Source organism: Emys orbicularis, chromosome 2 (assembly GCF_028017835.1).
Source record: "Emys orbicularis isolate rEmyOrb1 chromosome 2, rEmyOrb1.hap1, whole genome shotgun sequence".
In the NCBI taxonomy this organism is placed as follows: domain Eukaryota; kingdom Metazoa; phylum Chordata; order Testudines; family Emydidae; genus Emys; species Emys orbicularis.
The window spans coordinates 234,906,374-234,914,083 of record NC_088684.1 but is presented as its reverse complement, the minus strand read 5'-3'; the positions used below and the strand labels follow the sequence as shown (position 1 = coordinate 234,914,083).

The following is a 7,710-nucleotide window of genomic DNA, read 5'->3' as shown; positions in this document are numbered from 1 at the left end:
AATTCAGGGGCTGGGTTAACTGGATCATAGGAGTTGGAAAAAGAAGGGAGGAAAGGGCTATATTGAGGGAAGAGGAGGATGAAGGCTTTCCTTGTAGTTATGAAACAGAAAGCCTGGCCGGGTCTCAGTCTGTTCCCTAATGAACAAGTGACCATATCACAAAAGTGACCACCACAGTTAGCATTGATTTGCTGGTATCCTTGCTGGCAGTTTCAGGAGAGGAAACACTAGGCTTTGAAATCTAAGATAGCTTGTATCCCCCTAGAAGTGATCTCTCCAGGTCCTTGCATTGATTGGACAATGTGGTCAGGGCACCTTTCACTGCATATCTCTTTGTTCTGCATCTGCTATGGTCTCCAGGACTGGCAACCTAGCACCTATCACTGGTGAGAAGGTCATTTGATTTTTTTTTTGGCATTAAAAAGTAAATAAAAAGAGCATTCCTAGACATGGCAGGATCAAGTTTTGTAGAATTTCTATATCTAATCAATGCAGAATTTTTATTGTTAAAAAATTGGTTTATTTTTGGATGATATATAAGACTTCTGGGGGACGTTTTTTGATCATGGTTATAGTAAATTCAACAGATTTTGGCACTGTTTTGTATTTGATGTTGCAAATCAGGCTTTAGTGTCTACCATATTTTTCAGTGCCAGAATAACTTGTCTCCTAAGTGTCAGTCTCTTAATAGGCTTGCTTATTAAAAGAACATCTGCTTCCCAAGTATTCTGGCTCATCACTTGAGAATTCAGTCTTAGTTCTCAATTTTCTGCATGGTTGCTTCTAAGATTTTGAAGATATACCTGTATTGGTTTGTCCAGGCCTTTGGTTGGTTAAAATACAGCAGTAAATATATGAAAAGTTCACTTTAACACAAGTGAAAAGATAAAGGAGTATCCACACTTTGGGGACCTTTGTGGTAATGGGGAAATTAAGTTTTAATGTCAGGATGAATTAGGCTTATTGCTTGGCCAAAATGGTGACTATGTAGATATAGAGTTCTAAGGAGGAAGAAATGAGACTTTTGGCTGACTGTCAGTATTTTCTTATTGGGATCGTGTACTATGCAAAGCTACATTGAAATGTCCTATTTCTGGGCTTTATAAATTACTCTGTGTACAAAATGCTCCCAAAATGGGTGTGAGAGCTGTTTGTGAGAATGTCAGGTGCAGATTATTGGATCATGATGGAAAACTAACATTAACAACAACCGAGGAAGAAAGGTGGTGATATTCTATTCAAACCACACTCATAATCCCCTGATAGCTTGGCCAAAATTCAGACTAGAATAGAAGAACTGGGGCATGGAAGGCAGTAAGTACCTGAGCAGCCTTCACATGTGCTGCTCCTATATATCAACCATGTGGCAGGTGCTGCAGGCCACATGGTGCCAGTGGACACTTGGAAAAACAAATAAGTTTGGAAGGGAGCAATGTCTGCACTGTACTGTACAAATTTATTCCATCCTATTTGGCAATATCAAGAGGTAGGTTGCAAGATATAAAACCATACATAGAATTTATTAAACCCCACTATGGCTTCACAAGATGCCTCTTGCGCTATTATTTACATAGCGGCAATGTTGTGACATCAGAGGTTCTCTAACACATTTACTGTGGGAATGCCCTATGGCACAACTCTTAATTAGAGTTCATTTAGCCTTGCAGCAGCAGTTTCACCTAGGTTGAAGTTAGTCATTAAAGGAGACATTAGTCACTTACTGTCTTTGAGCAGTCTCAAATACTTGAGAATCGCTTTGGCTACTAAGAAGATCCTTCTCAACATGTGGAAAAAAATTTCAATTAGCAATAATCGCGCCTCGGATTAACCTCACTGGCTACAATACTGCCACTGCGCAAGATCCTGCATGAGATTTGGTGGAGCAGTGCTCTCCTGGCTGTGGCTAAATTTGAGATGGCATCCTTAATCCAGGTGAGTAAATTCCACATGTGCAAGCAGATTTGGCATTCAGTTTTAAGAAAATTAGTAGTTAACAACTTAGGTTAGAAATATCTAGCGTCTCTCATGATGTTTTATAAGTTACAGTGCTGGAGCCCATTTAAAACTTTAATTTTCTTTTTAGTTTCTAGTCTGACTCTGAGGATGCCCTGCAGATATGTTACTGTTCTCAGCAATTCTCTGTGGGGCGGTACACTATACGATGTGGTCTACTGTGATGTAAGTTTGACCTTCATTTATGGGTTTTGTCTGGATGTGTCCATGTTTGTCTATGTATGGTGGCATTTCTCCTACTGTTGGTTTTGTTCATCAGAGGATGTCTGATATGAACTTCATCTTTTTACCACTGTACAATATAACTGGAAATTTGCGCTGGCTGGGCCTTACAAATTGTTTAAGGATGTGTAGATTTGTGGTCCCAGTACAAGAATGATGTTGATTAAGGTGAAGCCAAATTGTTCTAAACCTTTTCAGTCTAATTTATAAAACATATACAATAAATTAGAGGCCAAAAGATATATAAATGTTTTCTATAAAATGAGTAACACATCAGAAAGCAATGGGCTTAATTTGTAGCAAGGGAGATTTAGGTTAGATATTATGAAAGACTTTCTAACTAAAGGGTAGCTAAGCTCTGGAATTGTCTGCCAAGGGAGGTTGTGGAATGCCCATCATTGGAGGTTTTTAAGAACAGATTGGACAAACACCTTTCAGGGATGGTCTAGATATACTTGTTCCTGCTTTAGCACAGGGAGCTGGACTAGATGAACTCAGGGTCCCTTCCAGTCCTATGTTTCTATGATTCAGTGACCCCAATTGTCTGAGGTGCTTAATGCTTTTCTGAAGCTGAGTGTCTTTATTGAGTGGGAGTTTAGGGTACTCAGCAGTCTTTAAATGTTGGGCCCTTGCTTTGGAGATGCCTAGGTATTGCACAAAAATTGGAACATTGCTTGCAATATTTCACAAAGAAGAACAAAATTCACTGTAGTTTTTAACCATTTTTTCCTCTTTTCTGCTGGACCAGTAAGTAACACAAGAAGTGCAGTGATACAGCTAGTGATGTAAAATGAACACTATTAAAAAATGAGATGATGTTACTTATTTTTTTTTCTGTTCTCAGTCAAAAATAAGTTTTGGTCAATAACATGGGGTGGGTGACAGACTAGCTCACAGAAAAAGATACATTTGTTAAGTCAGTGACTATTCTGTTTTCTCCTTGAGGCAATCTGTAATATTATTAAGACACTTGTATCTTTCAAGACTTTCAGCAGACTTCCTTGAAAGCTTGGGTGCTTTATAAGAAGAGTAAATTGCCAAAAGCAAGTCACTTGATGTTAGATGAAGTCCTTGGCAATTACATGAGGTGAAGAAACATCACAAAGAGCTCAGGTCAGAGCTGCCTTTGTGAATACCACTGTCTTGCAACACCATAAAGTCCTCTTTTAAATTCAGTATTAAAGGAAAAGAGAGATTCAAATTATTGCATCTAAGTACCAAGAAGAGCTGATTAATTTTTGTGTGTGTTAATATAATAGAAAAGGAAAGTAACAGGAGCCTGCCAACCTAAGAGTTTGGGGCTGTAAATTTTATGGCACAAAGAATGCAGATCACCAAATGAATGCATAAGAAAGGCAAGAGACTGTCAGGGCCAGCTTTCCAATGGCTAGAGGAATGTAGCACTGCCAAACTGGATCAGCCCAGTAGATGATCCAGTCTGTTACCCTGTCTCTGACAGTAGCCAATACCAGATGCTTAAGGAACATGTTCAAGAAATCCCATAATGGGTATTATGGAATAATCTGCCCAGAGGGGACATTTCTTCTTCACTCAGAGCAATTAGTTATTGGCTTATGTTGTGAAGCTCACAGTTTATATCTCTTCTAATTGTTTTAGTCTGTCCACTATTATTGTGGGTGATCTGATTTTCTGTGAAGATATGCAAATTTGTGGAGTCCTCCTGAGATCTTTTGCTTCTACGATATCTTGTGGCAGTGCGTTCCACAGGTTAATTATGCACCGTGAAATAAACTATAATGAAACTCCAAGCTAGGTGAGACGCTATCATATCAGCAATATTTTCTATGCAGTACTTTATTACATCCTTATATTTGATTTGCTGTTTTGACGACTACTGCCCATTGTTAAAATGTTTTCACTGAGCTGCTCACAGTTACCCCTAGTTCTTTTACTCTTGTTGAGTATATTTTACACATCACATGTGAACCGCATGTTGGGTAAGGGAGGTCTAGTCACATTGTTGCTGTTAAACTGCACATTTATGTAAAATAAATATTTAGATAAACTCTCCATTTCAAACCTCTGCAGTCAGTGGTGTAGTTGAGGGTAAACTGAGTTTACCTACTTTTCATATGGGAAATACAGAATTTAGATTAGATTACCCACTTCTTTTTTGGCCACAACATCACTGTCTGCAGTAAAACATTCTGCAATCAAATCTCTGTAGCAAAATTTAAATTAGGTCATGCAACCAGACTGCTTTAAACTAAAAATCCTCTTCAAGGAACATTTGTGATTCTAATTGGAATAGGACCTCATGAAAATTGCAGCATACTGGTACCAGCATGTTTGTTTTATTTGTCTTCACTATCTTTTCCTGTCCTGTTTCAAGTTGATTTGCTGGCTCTGCTTCTCTATACAGCCATTATGTCAAGGGAAAGTAAGAAGGTGAATACACTACTAATTGTACTTTTTTTATTAAATTGCCTTCTGCCAATTTGCTTTTTGATTATCTGTCATTGGTTGTTCTATGAAGCAGAGAGAACTGAGAAGTCTGAGGAAGGGGAAACAAAAAAGGGACTAGGGGATTTAGCCACACAATTCCCTTTAATTCATCTTTGTAAGGTGCTCAGATACTGTGGTGATGAGTCACATTAAAAACAAATAATAGGGAAGAACTCCAGATGATGATGCATTTCAATCATATAACACAAGACATATTTGTACTGCAGAAAGGGTCTTTCTGTCTCTTTCAATTTGCTCCTCCCCACTTTTAAAATATGTTTATAGTGAGGGTAGTGAATTGTTGTAACAAGGTACGTAGGGATGTGGTGGAGTCTCTGTCACTTGAAGTATTTAATCAAGACTGGGTGTCTTTCTGACAGATATGCTCTAGCTCAACCAGAAGTTATGGGCTTGGTGCAGGGACCACTTGGTGAAATTTTATGGTTTGTGTTATACAGGGGGCCAGATAAGGTGATCATAATGGTCCTTTCTGGCCTTAAATTCTATGGGTGACACCTGGCCCTTTTGAAGTTAATGTCAAAACTCCAATACTGCAAAAACAGATTGTTACATTTCACTGACTGTAGTACAGCAATAGCAAATCACAACTAGAGTGAGAGAGGCTGCATATGTACAATGGTGTGGTGACTCTCTTAGCTTTCATTCCCTTTCCCTTGCATGTGCAGACTCCAAGACAACATTTCAATATGTCTTCACAGAAGGCACTTCATGTCAAGTCATTAAGTTTAATTTTTCATTTTAACAAACTATGCAATATTTGATGGTTTCATAATGAAAAGTATAAGATACTGTATTGTACTTTGCAGCTTGGAAAAGAGACGACTAAGGGGGATATGATAGAGGTCTATAAAATTGTGACTGGTGTGGAGAAAGTAAATAAGGAAGTGTTATTTACTTCTCATAACAGAAGAACTAGGGATCACCAAATGAAATTAATAGGCAGCAGGTTTAAAACAAACAAAAGGAAGTATTTCTTCACAAAACTCACAGTCAACCTGTGGAAATCATTGCCAGAGGATGTTGTGAAGGCCAAGACTATAACAGGGTTCAAAAAAGAACTGGATACGTTAATGGAGGATAGGTCCATCAGTGGCTATTAGTCAGGATGGGCAGGGATGCAAAACCATGCTTTGAAGTGCCCCTAGCCTCTGTTTGCCAGAAGCTGGGGATGGGTGATGGGAGATGGATCACTTGATGATTACCTGTTCTGTTCATTCCCTCTGAAGCACCTGACATTGGCCACTGTCGGAAGACAGGATACTGGGCTAGATGGACCATTGGTCTGATCCAGTATGGCCGTTCTTATGTTCATAAGGTCAATGTAGCCTTGTTAGTGAATTTCACTTTTATCTACGCTCTATAATTTGATTAAGAGAACCTGTATTTCCATAACTATTAGTTACAGATTGTCTAAGAAAATACATAGTATCAGAAGCAACAAACCAGTATTCTAAAAGGATTAGATATTGTTGAGACTTGTTTTGCTTATTTCTTAAACATTGCCATAAATTAGGAAACTTTTCTGAGGTAATGCAGCAAGTCAGCTATAGACCCCAAGAGCTCCTGCCTCCCATTCTTGTGCTCAGTCTACCACAGCATGCACTACCGTTTGTATTATTATACATCTTTGCCTTCGTGAAGCTAAGAATATTCATTCAACAACTTTCACAGGGCAAGTTGTTGTTATTTAGCTTTTGGAACCAAGGAGCTGTTTCAATAGCAAGTTTACCCTTTAATGATCATTTAGGAGGGAGAGGCTCTTGATGTATTTCTTGTGGAAAGAGTTGATAGATTTGATGCAGAGAAAATGCGACCTACGAGCAGATGTCTTGAACTGCTCTTTGTTTGAGGAGTTTCTGTAGTACACTGAAAAGAGTATGCATGAGAGTGTCTGATGAACAGTAAGATTTTAAAAACAACAGAGAATAAACAAATACATTCTGGAACATGAATAATCACTATATAATTTTCTTGGGAGAAATGTACTTATTTCTTGCAGACATCAAAAAAAGCAGGCGTTTAAACAGAATCAGTAAAATGTATGAAAGGTGTCCCTAGTTATATTGATGTTTGTTCTCCTTTGCCAGGCGTGCATGTGACTGTCCCTTAGCATTAATGAGTGTTATGTATAATCATCACGGCGGTGTATATACCAGAGCCTAGGAGGAAAAATAATAGTCCCAACCTCAGAGACTGATGTGCATACACTTCATTAAATCTCTTTTAGCATGGTTTGGAAAGGGGAGGCAAATGAAAGCAGTTCTAAGAAAAAGTTATAGCTAACTGAAAGGTGGCTGTTAGTGGAAAAGAAAATGTTTATGGATGAGAATGTGCTTCAGGTGCAGATGAGGTATTGTATGGGTAGGATACCTCTATAATTATTCACATAGGCAATGCATGTACCTTTCCATTTCAACTATCTCTTTCTGATTATGCTCTTGGAACCCCTTTTTCAGTGGTGTCAGCAGCAACAAGGGTCGGTCCGTTTTTGAAGGGATTCTCTATAATTTCTTAATTTTTTGGCTTGAGTCCCCACTTAGTATTCTGGGAACCTATAACTGCTCTGGGCACCTTTGCTAACAAATCTGTATCCACTCACAAGCACAGGGGTATAGCAAACAAACTTTTTTTGGGGACAAAAAGAAATGGGAAAGGCCAGGTTGAACTGGGACAAATATTTACAATTTAACACCTTCCATCACCATTTACTTCAGCGTGCATAAGTCACAGTCCCAAACAACTGGAGCCTGAATGGCTGATGCAGTTTGTTATGCCTCCCAGCTTCCCACTTGCAGTTCCTGGGTCCCCCACTTCCTTACTCACAGTTTGTGGTTCCGAGAGTCCAGGAAAATCAGGGTCCCTGTTTCATCGGCAGCTGTGGGGCTTTACCACCTGTCCTGCTGTAACAATTTCAGCAGCTAGGACAGCGAGGCCTCACCAGAGTCTATAGGCTGATGTAGACGGTTGCTCTGAATACCTCTGCTCCCA

General features: G+C 39.0%; 1 non-coding gene across 1 annotated transcript; it reads right to left on the bottom strand.

Annotated features, from left to right (window-relative positions):
• Window positions 1-1,721: 1,721 nt before the first annotated feature.
• LOC135875313 (U4 spliceosomal RNA) lies at window positions 1,722-1,863 on the bottom strand. Its single transcript, XR_010561198.1, has one exon. It is a non-coding gene; the product is annotated as a U4 spliceosomal RNA (small nuclear RNA).
• Window positions 1,864-7,710: the final 5,847 nt, after the last annotated feature.